The following is a 13,816-nucleotide window of genomic DNA, read 5'->3' on the forward strand; positions in this document are numbered from 1 at the left end:
AATGTGAAGCCTCTTTCCAAACAACTCAGTCCAAAAGCGACTAAGTGACCAATGTACAACATGAGGACTACAGTTAATAATATTATATTGGTAATTTGCCAAGAGAGTAGATTTAGGTATTCTTACCATACACACACAAAAAAGAAAGGTAACATATATGGGATGATGGGTATATTAACTGCTTAACTGTAGTAGAATGAACTTTCTGGTATTAGACTGAAATTATAGCTATTGATATGAAATTTAATATATAACTATAAAAATAAATATGGATATAAATGTAGGAAAACATATATTCCCTAACTCTGTCCCCTAAGAGATCCTGAGACCAGCAATACCCCAACCAATATGTACACCTAACACTTATATCTTGGTTTCTTTTTTTTTTATTTTTTCATTTTTTTTTTGAGACAGAGTCTCACTTTGTTGCCCAGGCTAGAGTGAGTGCCGTGGCATCAGCCTAGCTCACAGCAACCTCAAACACCTGGGCTCAAGCAATCCTACTGCCTCAGCCTCCCGAGTAGCTGTAGTCAGGCATGCGCCACCATGCCTAGCTAATTTTTTCTATACATATTAGTTAGCCAATTAATTTCTTTCTATTTATAGTAGAGATGGGATCTCGCTTCAGGCTGGTTTTGAACTCCTGAGCTCGAGCAATCCTCCCGCCTCGGCCTCCCAGAGTGCTAGGATTACAGGGGTGAGCCACCACATCCAGCCGTATCTTGGTTTCTAATACCATTCTCCACTAAAAGGAGCCAGAGCTCTTAGGAGAAACATCTGATTCCAGGGACAGAGTAGAGCAAGTACCAAATGAGCCTGGAACATCATGTTGTGCCAGAAAAGGAAGGAAGTGCTCAAAGAATGAGAGGCCATGTCAAAAGAACAAAGAAATGAGTTTGAAAGAGCTCCCACGGACCATCCTGGAACAAATGGAATATTGATACAAATAATGATAATAACTTTTTTTTTTTTGTTTTTGTTTTTTTTTTTTTTTTTTTTTGAGACAGAGTCTCACTTTGTTGTCCAGGCTAGAGTGAGTGCCGTGGCGTCAGCCTAGCTCACAGCAACCTCAAACTCCTGGGCTTGAGTGATCCTTCTGCCTCAGCCTCCCGAGTAGCTGGGACTACAGGCATGCGCCACCATGCCCAGCTAATTTTTTATATATATATCAGTTGGCCAATTAATTCCTTTCTATTTATAGTAGAGACGGGGTCTCGCTCAGGCTGGTTTTGAACTCCTGACCTTGAGCAATCCGCCCGCCTCGGCCTCCCAAGAGCTAGGATTACAGGCGTGAGCCACAGCGCCCGGCCAATAATAACTTTTTAATCAAAATAGGAATGGATGTGTCCATGTAGGTATAAATAAATAAATGAAAAAAATGAAAGATTAATGAGCAAGATTTACATAATCTCAAAGTTCCTTCCCAAAAAATGCTAACCGTAAAAGGAAAAAAAAATTTTAATAGTGAAAAGCCTAGCAAACACCACTTTAACCAAGCAATAAAGGTTAATATCGAAAATAATGGCTCATGCCTATAATCCTAGCACTCTGAGAGGCCGAGGAGGGAAGATCACTTGAGCTCAGGAGTTGGAGACCAGCCTTAGCAAGAGTGAGACCCTGTCCCTACTAAAAATAGAAAAAATTAGCCGGTGTGGTGATGTACTCCTGTAGTCCCAGCTACTGGGGAGGCTGAGGCAGGAGCATTGCTTGAGCTCAGGAGTTTGAGGTTGCGGTGAGCTAGGCTGATACCCCAGCACTCTAGCCCAGGCAACGGAGTGAGACTCTGTCTCAAAAAACAAACAAACAAAAAAAAACCAAGTAATGGTGAAATCATGGGCCCCAAAATAATGCACTAAGAAGGATACAACATCACTTCTATGATATTTCTGACAAATATACATAAATTGAATTTAACCATGAGAAAACATCAGAAAACCACAATCATGGGACATTCTACATGGGACAATCTTCAAAAATGTGCAGGTTATGAAAGTTAAAGAAAGAAGACTGAGGAAACATTTCAGACTGAAGACTAAAAAATCATGACAGATAAATGCAATGTATGATTCGGGACTGGATCCTTTTGCTATAAAGGACATTATTGGGACAAAGAGCAAAACTTGAATGTGATCTGAGGATGATATGGTAGTAATACAGGAATGTTAATTTTCTGATTTTGATGGTTGTAGTGTAGTTGTGTAGGAAAATGTGCCTGTTTTTGATAAATACACATAAACATGGTCATCATGCAGCATCATGTTGACAACTTACTCTCAAATGGTTCAAAAAAATCAAGTTTTTCAAAATGTACTTGCAACCTTTTTAGATTATTTTAATTTTTTTTTTTTATTTAACTATCTTGGGGGAAAAGAGGAACAATGTGAATATGTTCCTCAAAACAGACAGTCCCTTACAGTCAACTGATTTTCAACAAGGGTGTCAAAATAATTCAATGGGGCAAAGAAAGTCTTTTTAATGAATGGTGCTAGAACAAATGGATATCCACATGCAAAAAGAATGAAGGTGGATCCCTACCTCACATCAAAGTTAGCTAAAAATGGATCAAAGACCTAAATATAAGAGTTAAAACTACAAAACTCTTAGAATAAAAGATAGGCTTAAATCTTTGTAACCTTTGTAATCTTTGTAACCTAATGGTTTCTTAAACATGACACTGAAAGCAACAAACAAGAAAAAAACATAAATCAAACTACATCAATATTAAACTTTTTTGTGCTTCAAAGGACACTGTCAAAAAAGTAAAAAGTTAACCCACAAAATGGGAGAAGATTTTTATAAATAGATCTGATAAAATATATTTTTGCAAACTTTTGTCAATATATCTATAAATATATTTTTTGTATATATCCTAAGAAACTTATATCTAGAATACCTAAAGAACTCTTACAATTCTATAATAAAAGACAAATGAACCAATTAAAAATGGGCAAAGGCTCTCAATAGATATTTCTCCAAAAGAAGATAAACAAATGGCTGATAAGCACACAAAAAGATGTTGAATATCACCAGCCATCAGAGAAATGCAAATCAAACCCACAGTGAATTACCACTTTACACTCACTAGGATGACTATAATCAAAAAGACAGATAACAACAAGTATTAGGATACAGAGAAACTGCAACTCTCGTACACTGCTGGTGGGAATGTAAAAATGATGCAGCTGCTTAGAAAATGTCTGGCAATTCCCCAAAAGGTTAAATGGTCACCCAGCAATTTTACATATATATATATATATATATATATATATATATATATATATATATACATATGCAAGAGAAAGGAAACATATGTCCGCACAAAAACTTGTACATGATGTTCACCGTAGCATTATTTATAATAGCCCCAAATAGAAAAACAACCCAAATATCTAACAACAGACATATAGATAAATGAAATGTGGTATATATCCATGCAACAGGATATTATCTGGCACTGAAGTACTAATATATGATACAAGGTAGATGAATCTCAAAACATTATGCTAAGTGGAAAAAGTCAGTCATTATTACATATTCTATGATTCTATCATCCAGAATAGACAAATCTATATAGATAAAAAGTAGATCAAGGGTTGCCTAGGACTGGGGGGTTAAGGGGAAGTAGGAATAGGGAGACCAGGCAGAGTGGTTCACACCTACAATCCCCGCACTTTGGGAGGCTGAGGAGGGAGGATCACTTGACGCCAGGAGTTTGAGACCAGCCTGGGAAACATAGCAAGAGCCTGTCTCTAAAAAAGAATTAAAAAAAAAATGAGCTGGGCATGGTAGCACATGCCTGTTAGTCCTACCTACTCAACAGGCTGAGGTGAGAGGATCCCTTGAGCCCAGGAATTCAAGGTTATAGGCCAGGCGCAGTGGCTCATGCCTGTAATCCTAGCAATCTGGGAGGCTGAGGCGGGCATATCGCTCAAGATCAGGAGTTTGAAACCAGCCTGAGCAAGAGCAAGACCCCGTCTCTACTAAAAATAGAAACAAATTAATTGGCTAACAAAAAATATAGAAAATATTAAATAGAAAAATATAGAAAAAAATCGGGAGGCTGAGGCAGCAGGATCGCTTGAGCCCAGGAGTTTGAGGTGGCTGTGAGCTATGCTGACTCCATGGCACTCTAGCCAGGGCAACATAGTAAGACTCTGTCTCAAAAAACAAAGGAACTCAAGGTTAAAGTGAGCTATGATCGTGACACTGCACTTTAGTCTGGGCAACAGAATGAGACTCTGCCTCTAAGAAATAAAAAGAGGGAATAGGGAGTGACTGCTAATACAGGATTTCTTTCAGGGTAATGAAATTGCTCCAAAATTGTGATAATGGTTGCACAACTCTACGAATATACTAAAAACCACTGAATTATACAATGTGAGTAAATTGTATCATAAGTGAATTCTGTATCCCAAAAAAGTAAAAAAACTAAGACATTTAAGAAATTTCAAAAACCCAGAAATACCAGACTTCTGAAATTACTATACAGGAAGAATTTGCTTTTTTTCAAGTGGCATCTTGCTTGAAAAGGATCTGAGGCCTGGCACATTGGCCTGTGCCTGTAATCCTAGCACTTTGGAAGGCCAAGGTGGGAAGATCGCTTGAGGCCAGCAGTTCGAGACCAGCCTGGACAACACAGTGAAAGCCCATCTCTACAAAAAATTTAAAAATTAGCTGGGTGTGGTGGTACACACCGGCAGTCCCAGCTAGTCAAGAGGCTCAAGCAGGAGGTTCACTTGAGTCCAGGAATTTGAGGCTGCAATGAACTATGACCATGCTACTGCACTCCCATCTGGGCAACAGAGCAAGATCCTGTCTCTAAAAAAAAGAAAGAAAAAGAAAAAGAAAAGAAAAGGAAAGGAAAGGATTTTATAAGGCTTATAAAAGCAGCTACAGTTGGAACTATAACTTTGCAAAATTTAAAATTCTTCTACTTACCCACTTAACCTAAGGATTAACAATTTATTTTTTAAAGGCAATAAATCTTTATTCTAAAAAGTGAAGAGAAAGAAAAAAAAAGGAAAAGAAAAGAGGAAGAAGAGAAACCTTCATGTGTGTTATTACATTTTCTAAGGATTAACAGTTTAAACTTGTGCTATATGAAGCACTGTGCCATAGCTATGAAAGGTACAAAGACAAGGTATTCCCAGTACTCAAAAGAACAAATCTAGAGAGAACAATACATAGAAACCCCTAACCATAATTCTCAGCAGAATGAGGTAAATACTATAATAAAGGCAAAAGTAAAGTGTAATGGAAACCCAGAAAAAAAAACAATGGATCCTTTATGGGGAAACTTTAAGTTCAAACATTAAGTTTCTCTAATCTAGTTCTTAGTGACTGCCAAGACTAGCACAGTCCAAAGAACCAATCTGCTTCCTTGCATCAGCAGGTGGGTTACACCTTAATCGCCAAAAAGAATCACATAGATTTCTTGTTGTCTATATCCCTTTACTAAAGGAACTCTATATTGAGTTGAGTTGACCAGGTTGCATGTGGAAACTACTATTTATAGATAATGATAGTGCTCTGATAGCTCTACCACCAACAAATGTATAATGACCACGTCATATCTATTATAAAGCAATGCCCACAGCTTCCGTGTATCTTGCTTTTCTCATCTCCAGAAATAAAAGAAAAATGAAATTATTACAAAGCAGTCCCTACATGAATTTGCTAAAAGAACACAATCATAAATGAGCTATAAGATCTGACCTGAATGCAATACTGGCCTATTTCTACATTCTTCTCTATCATTACTCCATATATACATCAAATAAATATTTATTGAGTACCTACTATGTTCTAGAAGCTGTCAATATAGCAGTGAAATAGACAGGCTTAGTCTCTATAGGTATGGACTTTTACAATCCAAAAGGATAAACTTTCAAGATAATTCATTGCTCCTAAAATCATGAGTACACTCAAAATTTAGCCCAAATAAACAAACCTGAATCTTCAATCTAAATGTCTTGCCTTCCCCATCCCCTGTGTGGATTGTAGAATACATTAGACAAAAGTGAATAAAAATTTATCTTCTAATAACCTCCTAATTGCAGGAAGATAAGCAGATTTGTATCTACATGTCTCTTCCAGTTTATGATATTATATATAAAGGTAAAAAAATTCCAAATCACATAGATTTTAAATAGGTCAAGATGACCATATTGAGGGAAAAGCCAATTAGGGTACATCAGTCATCTTTTCAATCCCTTCACAAAGTAGTTCTTGCATTGAGTGAGCAATGCAGTGCTGAGTGATAAGTTAAATGTATCTGAACCTTCCTAAATGAGTATCCATAAAATACAGAGCACTTTTACTTCTATTTAGTAGACAGTGAAAAATATTTCGATTTCCATTTTAGAAATTAAATTATAAGTTTTTAAATATTTAAAATGTTTTTTTCTTTTTTTCCTATCTTGGAGTAACAGTTGGCATTATATTTAAAATATTTAAATATTTTAAATTCAGTTTTAATTAATATGTAGATACATGAATATACACACATCTATATGTACATGTGTCTGTGTGTACATATACATACATGCATGAAAATATCTGGAAGAATACACAGGCTGTTAATAGTGGATAAAACAAGGATGGAGGAACAGCAGACGAAAACACTTTATGTATATATGTATGTTTTCTTTATATGTTTTAACAACAAAAACAAAAAAATTACCCGTAATTCACCATTTTTATTTTATTGTGTTTCTTATTTTTTTCAAAAAACTTTCAAAAAGGTCACTTTGAGAGATAGATATATATATTTTTGTGTGTGTGTGTGTGGAACAGAGTCTCACTCTGTTGCCTGGGCTAGAGTGCCATGGCGTCAGCCTAGCTCACAGCAACCTCAAACTCCTGGGCTCATGCAATCCTTCTGCCTCAGCCTCCTGAGTAGCTGGGACTACAGACATGCACCACCATGCCCGGCTAATTTTTTTTTCTATATATTTTAGTTGGCCAATTAATTTTCTTTCTATTTATAGTAGAGATGGGGTCACTCTTGCTCAGGCTGGTTTCGAACCCCTGACCTTGAGTGATCCGCCCGCCTCAGCCTCCCAGAGTGTAAGGATAACAGGCGTGAGCCACCCCGCCTGGCCCACTTTGATATTTTTTAATTAAAGAAAATATTCAGGGGCTGCAGTACTGCACAAATTTATTTCTTTGGTCATAATCTGTAAATAATCTACAAATAGCAGATTAAAGTATTGCATCAACATTAAATGTACTGAAGTTGATAATTGCAATGTAATGTAATTACGTCAGGGAATAGTCCTACTTCTCGGAAATACACATTGAAGTATTTAGGGATTAAGGGCCAGGATGAATATAACTTACTCTCAAGTAGTTAATAAAAATGCAATATTATTTTATATAAAGAGAGAGAGCACAAACAATAAAGCAAACAAAGTGAAATGTTCATTTTACTTGGTAAATAACATATGGGTGGTTCTCTGTATTTTTATTTTTGCAAATTTTTTTTTTTTTTTTTTTTGAGACAGAGTCTCGCTTTGTTGCCCAGGCTAGAGTGAGTGCCATGGCATCTGCCTAGCTCACAGCAACCTCAAACTCCTGGACTCAAGCAATCCTGCTGCCTCAGCCTCCCGAGTAGCTGGGACTACAGGCATGCACCACCATGCCTGGCTAGTTTTTTCTATATATATTAGTTGGCCAATTAATTTCTTTCTATTTATAGTAGAGACGGGGTCTCGCTCTTGCTCAGGCTGGTTTCGAACTCCTGACCTCGAGCAATCCGCCCGCCTCGGCCTCCCAGAGTGCAAGGATTACAGGCGTGAGCCACCACACCCAGCCGCAAATTTCCTTTAAGTTTGAAATTAATTCCCAAAAAATGTTTAAATATTTTTTTAAAAATTAAAAATCAGATTTATGTACTTATTAAAGTCAGGGAGGTATGGCAGATCTCAGCCTTCATATTCTATACTGCAATTTGATATTATGAAGAATGGTTTTAAATAAAAATGGAAGGGAAAAAAAGCTAACAGTATTTGAATGTATGTCTCCAATTTGCACTGGGGGCACATCTAGTTAAATAAGCAAAGTCAAAACTTTTTCTTTTTCCTTAGATATAAGGTCTTATTCTGGCATCCAGGCTGGAGTGCAGTGGTACGATCAGAGCTCACTGCAACCTCGAACTCCTGGACTCAAGAAATCCTCCTGCCTCAGCCTCCCAAGTAGCTAGGATTATAGGTGCACACCACGATGCCTTCCTAATATATATATATATTTTTTTTTGTAGAGATGCAGGAGGGTGTCTTGCCATGTTGCCCAGGCTGGTTTTGAACTCCTGGCCTCAAGTGATCCTCCTACCTTGGGCTCCCAAAGTGCTGGAGTTACAAGCATGAGCCACCAAGTCTAGCAATGACATATCTCAATCTAAAAAAACAGGAGGCTTTTTCTAGGACAAGCAATAGAAAAAAAAAAAAAAAAATAGGAGGCTGAGACAGGAGGATCATTTAAGCCCAGGAGTTTGAATCCAGCCTGGGCAACATAGGGAGACCCCCTTGTCTCTAAAAATTTGAAAAAAAAAATCTTACAAAAGAGAAAGAAAGTATAGGGTGCCATGGAGCACAAAATAAGGGCACTGAGGCCAGGTGTAGTGGCTCATGCCTGTAATCCTAGCACTCTGGGAGGCCAAGGCAGGAAGATGGCTTGAAGTCAGGAGTTCGAGACCAGCCTCAACAAGAGCAAGACCCCATCTCTACTAAAAATAGAAAGAAATTAGCCGGACAACTAAAAGTAGAAAAAATTAGCCAAGTGTGGTGGCGTATGCCTGTAGTCCTAGCTACTTGGGAGGAAGATCGATTGAGCCCAGGCAGGAAGATCGATTGAGCCCAGGAGTTTGAGGTTGCTGTCAGCGAGGCTGACACCACAGCACTCTAGCTGGGGTAACAGAACAAGCATCTGTCTATAAATAAATAAATAAAGGCACTGAATCTAGAGAGAGATAGTCAAGGAAGACAAGATATATAGTGTTCCAGACTAAAGGAACGTGTGTGCCTGTGTATAAAGTCCAAGAGAAAACTAAAAGAAATGGCACATGGGAGTAGGACTTGGGGAATAGTGGAAGTACCTTCTAGCCACATAGTGTCTCCTGTGTTCTCACCCCAATATTGCCCTGAGCTGCCTCCCCACCACCAATCCATCCTCACTGTTCATCATTCTATTATGTCCTCCAGAGCCTTTTCCCTGATCATCCCCCTACACTCTAATTAAACAATTGTATAGCTTCAATATCCTCCTGGAAAGTGTTTTTCCCCTACTTCCTAGCCTTCTCTGAAATCTGGCTCTCCCTGAAGGGCACTAACCTTGCAGCCCTCTCTCTTCAAAGGTTGCTCCTTTTCTTACATCTCATGTACTCTATGCTTCTATCCTTCCTTAGCTCTCAGTTTTCCCAGATGGCCCTCTCTTCCTTCTTCTTCATCCATACTTTAAAACAATTTTCCGGCTGGGCGTGGTGGCTCACGACTGTAATCCTAGCACTTTGGGAGGCCGAGGCGGGCGGATCGCTCAAGGTCAGGAGTTCGAAACCAGCCTGAGCGAGACCCCGTCTCTACCAAAAATAGAAAGAAATTAATTGACCAACTAAAAATATATATACAAAAAATTAGCCGGGCATGGTGGCACATGCCTGTAGTCCCAGCTACTCGGGAGGCTGAGGCAGGAGGATTGCTTGAGCCCAGGGGTTTGAGGTTGCTGTGAGCCAGGCTGACGCCACGGCACTCACTCTAGCCTGGGCAACAAAGTGAGACTCTGTCTCAAAAAAAAAAAAAAAAAAAAAACAATTTTCCTTGGTCTTCTTTTTACTCTATACTCTTGTCTACTCCTGTAGCTTCAAATAATACTTATATTCTGATCCCAAAATAATATTTCTTACCTACTGGGACTTATCTAAATTTCTGACTGTCTAACAGAAGACCCACCAGGCATTTATTCAATAAAATATATATCAAGCATTTAATATGTATCGAGTACTATGTAGGCACAGTGAATTAGATCAGTGCTTCTTATACTTTAAAATGCTTATTAAAAATAAATAAAATAAAATGCTTATAAATCACCCAGGGATCCTATAAAATGCAGAATATGATTTTCTAGGTATGGGTTGGGGTCCAGGAGTATACATTTCTAACAAATTCCTAGGTGATGCCAATGCTACTGGTCCAAACTTTATAGATGTCTCTCTGGAAAAACTTCTATGGAGTAAAAAGAAATTAGGCAGGTGAAGTACGGTGGCCAAAATACAATGGATTAAATACATGCAGTTGTTTACTACCTCTATAAATCAGTTCAAAATAGAAATAAAATACATCTTTAAAGGTATAAACATATAATAGTAAAGAGATCAGGGGAGGAAATAACAGATGACAGCCACAAAACTTTAATACAAAAGCAAACAGATAAATTTGACTTGGTGAGTGCAAAAACTGAAAGCCAAGCCTGAAGAGAGAAGTCCAATAAAAAGCAACTCATTCACACCATTGTATCCTGGAAAGACCAGGAATTGGAAGCACAACACATCTCTGAAGGGAATATTGAGGGAGGGGGCCAAAAACAGAAGAATTGGCTGAGAGTCTATAGGAAGAGCAGTTAGGTCCATAGTTCTCCCCAACACCTCTGTTAACCCCGCCATGCAACTAAGCAACTGGCCCTCCCCAACCCCAGACAAAAGCTGCCTGCAAAGTCACCAGCCCAGAGAAAAAACTAGACAGGCTCCATTCTCGGGGAACCCACCCTCTTTCCACCTCAGTTCTCAGAACAATGAACTGTCAAACTTATACCCCCAGGCAGGAGTTAGGAAGATTTTTTCCTCTTGAGAAACTGGCAGGACCCCCCAAAAGACACAAATATACAGATATTTGGGGGTTACCCAATGAAAAATGTATTCATCATCTTATCATCCTTCAGCCTCCAGTTAACAAGTTTCTGCCTATTCACATGAAGCTTCAAATCAGCTTCTTAGTAAATCTCATTCTTAACACATTAACTGCCATGTGAGTTTTATTTAACTCACATTAGTTTTGAGCCCGGGCGTCATTAAGCATATGTAACTCACAGGCCTCTTCACCTTGGGAGCTAAGAGAACTATTTTTCAAGCTGCATATAACTCACAAACAGAAAACAATGAAAAATAACAAATGTTTCATTAAATTAGAAAGGATCGTTTTGTTTTTCAAGTTTTTGTTCTATTTTTGTAATAAAAGACCATGGCACCAAAGAAAAATAATTTTTTTCTAGTATGGCAGTTAATGTGTTAATAAGTAAGAACAAACTCCTTAAAAATGTAGGAAATTTTGGCATATGCTACAACATAGATAAGCCTTGAAGACATTACGCTGAGTGAAATAAGCCAGTCACAAAAGGACAAATATTATAAGATACCTGTTACATGAGGTTCCTAAAGTAGTCTAATCTATAGAAACAGAAAGTAGAATGGTGGTTGCCAAAGGCTGAGGGGAGGAGGGAATGGGTGTTAGTGTTTAATGAGTACAGAGTTTCAGTTGGGGAAGATAAAAAAATTCTGGAAATTGGTAGCGATGGATACACGACAATGTGAATGTATTTAATGTCACAGAACATAGACATTTTCAAATAGTTAAAATGGTAAATTCCATGTTACACATATCTACCACAATTTTAAAAAACCCAGATATTTGAGGAGGAAAGCCATCACATTAAAGGAGACCAAAACAAAACAAAAAAAGGAACCTGGGAAAACTTCACAGACAAAGGAAAATATTAATAGTATAATATCTCAGATCTATAAAAGGGAAGATTGTATCTATGAAACACAAACAAGATTATAATAAAATAACATTCAAAGAATAAGAGTCCTTATATATTAAAATTATGATAGAGTTTTTTAAGTCAATTGACAAGATAGCAGATAAAGGTAAAATCTTCTAGGAAGTGGAACAAAAAGGGAAAGTAATGAAAAATAGGAGAAAAGATAAGAGAATAAGAGCATCAACTCAAGAGATCCAACATCGAACTAACAGAAGTTCTAAAAAACAAGAGAAACTTTAAAAATAAATAATAGAAGAAAAAATTTCAGAACTGAAGGACGTACATTGCCAAAATTAAAGTACCCACAGAATATGCCACACAAAGAATGAAAATAATCCACATTAAGGAACATCCCCATGGAATTTCACAACATTTAGGATAAAAAGAAGGTCTTAAAATCTATCATAAGAAGAAGAAAAAAGGTCACAAAGGACTAAGTCCTGGAATGTCTTTGGATTTCTGAAAAACAACATTGAAAACTAACAACATTGAAAAAAACCTTCCAATTCTGAGGGGAAATGATTTTTAAAGCTAGAATTATATATCCCACCAAATTATCAATTACATATGAAGATAGAATTAATATTTTCAGACATACAAAGTTTCAAACAACCTGTCTCCCAAGCATCTATACTTTGGAAGCTCCTGAATGAAGCTCCACCAAAACAGAGAAATAAACTAGGAAAGAAAATGTTATAAAATTCAGGAAAATGGATGCCAATACAGGAGAGAAGCAATGGCAATGACCAAGACAATGGTGAATGAGAGTACCAGGATGACAGCTGAAAACAACAGCTGGGCTTCAAGCAGGAGAATGAAGGGTTGCTTAGGGGGTATGATAAAGAAAAAAATGGAAATTATAAATTACCTGATGTTTAACCATACTGAGATGAATTTTATAGTCCTGTCAGAGCGTGAGCATAATATTGTCTTAAGTACATAAAGAATTCAGGCAAATGTTTAGAAACTAAGGCAATTATTAATTCCAAGAAAAAGTTCTATAAGAAAGAAAATATATTCATAATATACTAATCTGTGAACACTACATAGCTGTAATCATGGATATTGAAAGAATTTAAGAATCAATTATAGGCCTGGGTGGCTTACACCTGTAATCCTAGCACTCTGGGAGGCCGGGGCGGGTGGATCATTTGAGCTCAGGAGTTTGAGACCAGCCCAAGCAAGAGACCGACCCTGTCTCTACTAAAAATATAGAAAGAAATTAGCTGGACAACTAAAACTATATAGAAAAAATTAGCCATGCATGGTGGCGCATGCCTGTAGTCTCAGTTACTCCAGAGGCTGAGGCAGTAGGATTGCTTGACCACAGGAGTTTGAGGTTGCTGTGAGCTAGGCTGACGCCATGACACTCTAGCCCAGGCAACAGAGTGAGACTCTGTCTCAAAAAAAGAACCAATTATAATTGTGATATAAATATATTAGAAAATGGGTAGAAGGAAAGAATGTATATGGCATGACAGAACTAAATCACCATCTCTCTTAGAAGGAATAAATAATATAAAGAATGAAAAATCATAAATAGCAGTATAAGCATATTATGAAAAATAAGGAGGTAAAAACCAGAAGAAAAAACTAAAAGAGTTAAGTGTTGCTTCTGTGGATCAGAAGTTGGGGGTGGAGAGGGTTAGGGCAGAGAATAGCTATTTTTTTTACCATAAACCTTGTAGTTCCTTTTGACTTTTTAAACTATAAACTTGAATTGCTTTAATAAAAATAAAAATTAAATTAAAAGGAACCTAGAGTTTACTCTAGTTCTGTCACTTAACCTAGATTTAGTATATTATCTCACCTCTCTGAGCTATAGGTTCAATGGTATGTTGAACTCAACTCATACAGGTTAGCGAGAGATGACTGTTACATTTTCAGGAATTTTTAAAGCCAGTTATACACAGTCATTATTAAAAACTAAATCATGAAGTTCACAATTATATTTAAAATAAAGTAATAAATACTCAAAACCCATCACTTCATTAATATTTTTCATAAC

At 37.2% G+C, this 13,816-nt stretch overlaps 1 protein-coding gene across 1 annotated transcript in view; it reads right to left on the minus strand.

Moving 5' to 3' along the window:
• PIK3R3 (phosphoinositide-3-kinase regulatory subunit 3) overlaps window positions 1-13,816 on the minus strand; it is a 107,949-nt gene that overhangs the window by 54,155 nt on the left and 39,978 nt on the right. The gene's annotated exons all lie outside the window — the stretch shown is intronic.

Source organism: Microcebus murinus, chromosome 2 (assembly GCF_040939455.1).
Source record: "Microcebus murinus isolate Inina chromosome 2, M.murinus_Inina_mat1.0, whole genome shotgun sequence".
Lineage (NCBI taxonomy): Eukaryota > Metazoa > Chordata > Mammalia > Primates > Cheirogaleidae > Microcebus > Microcebus murinus.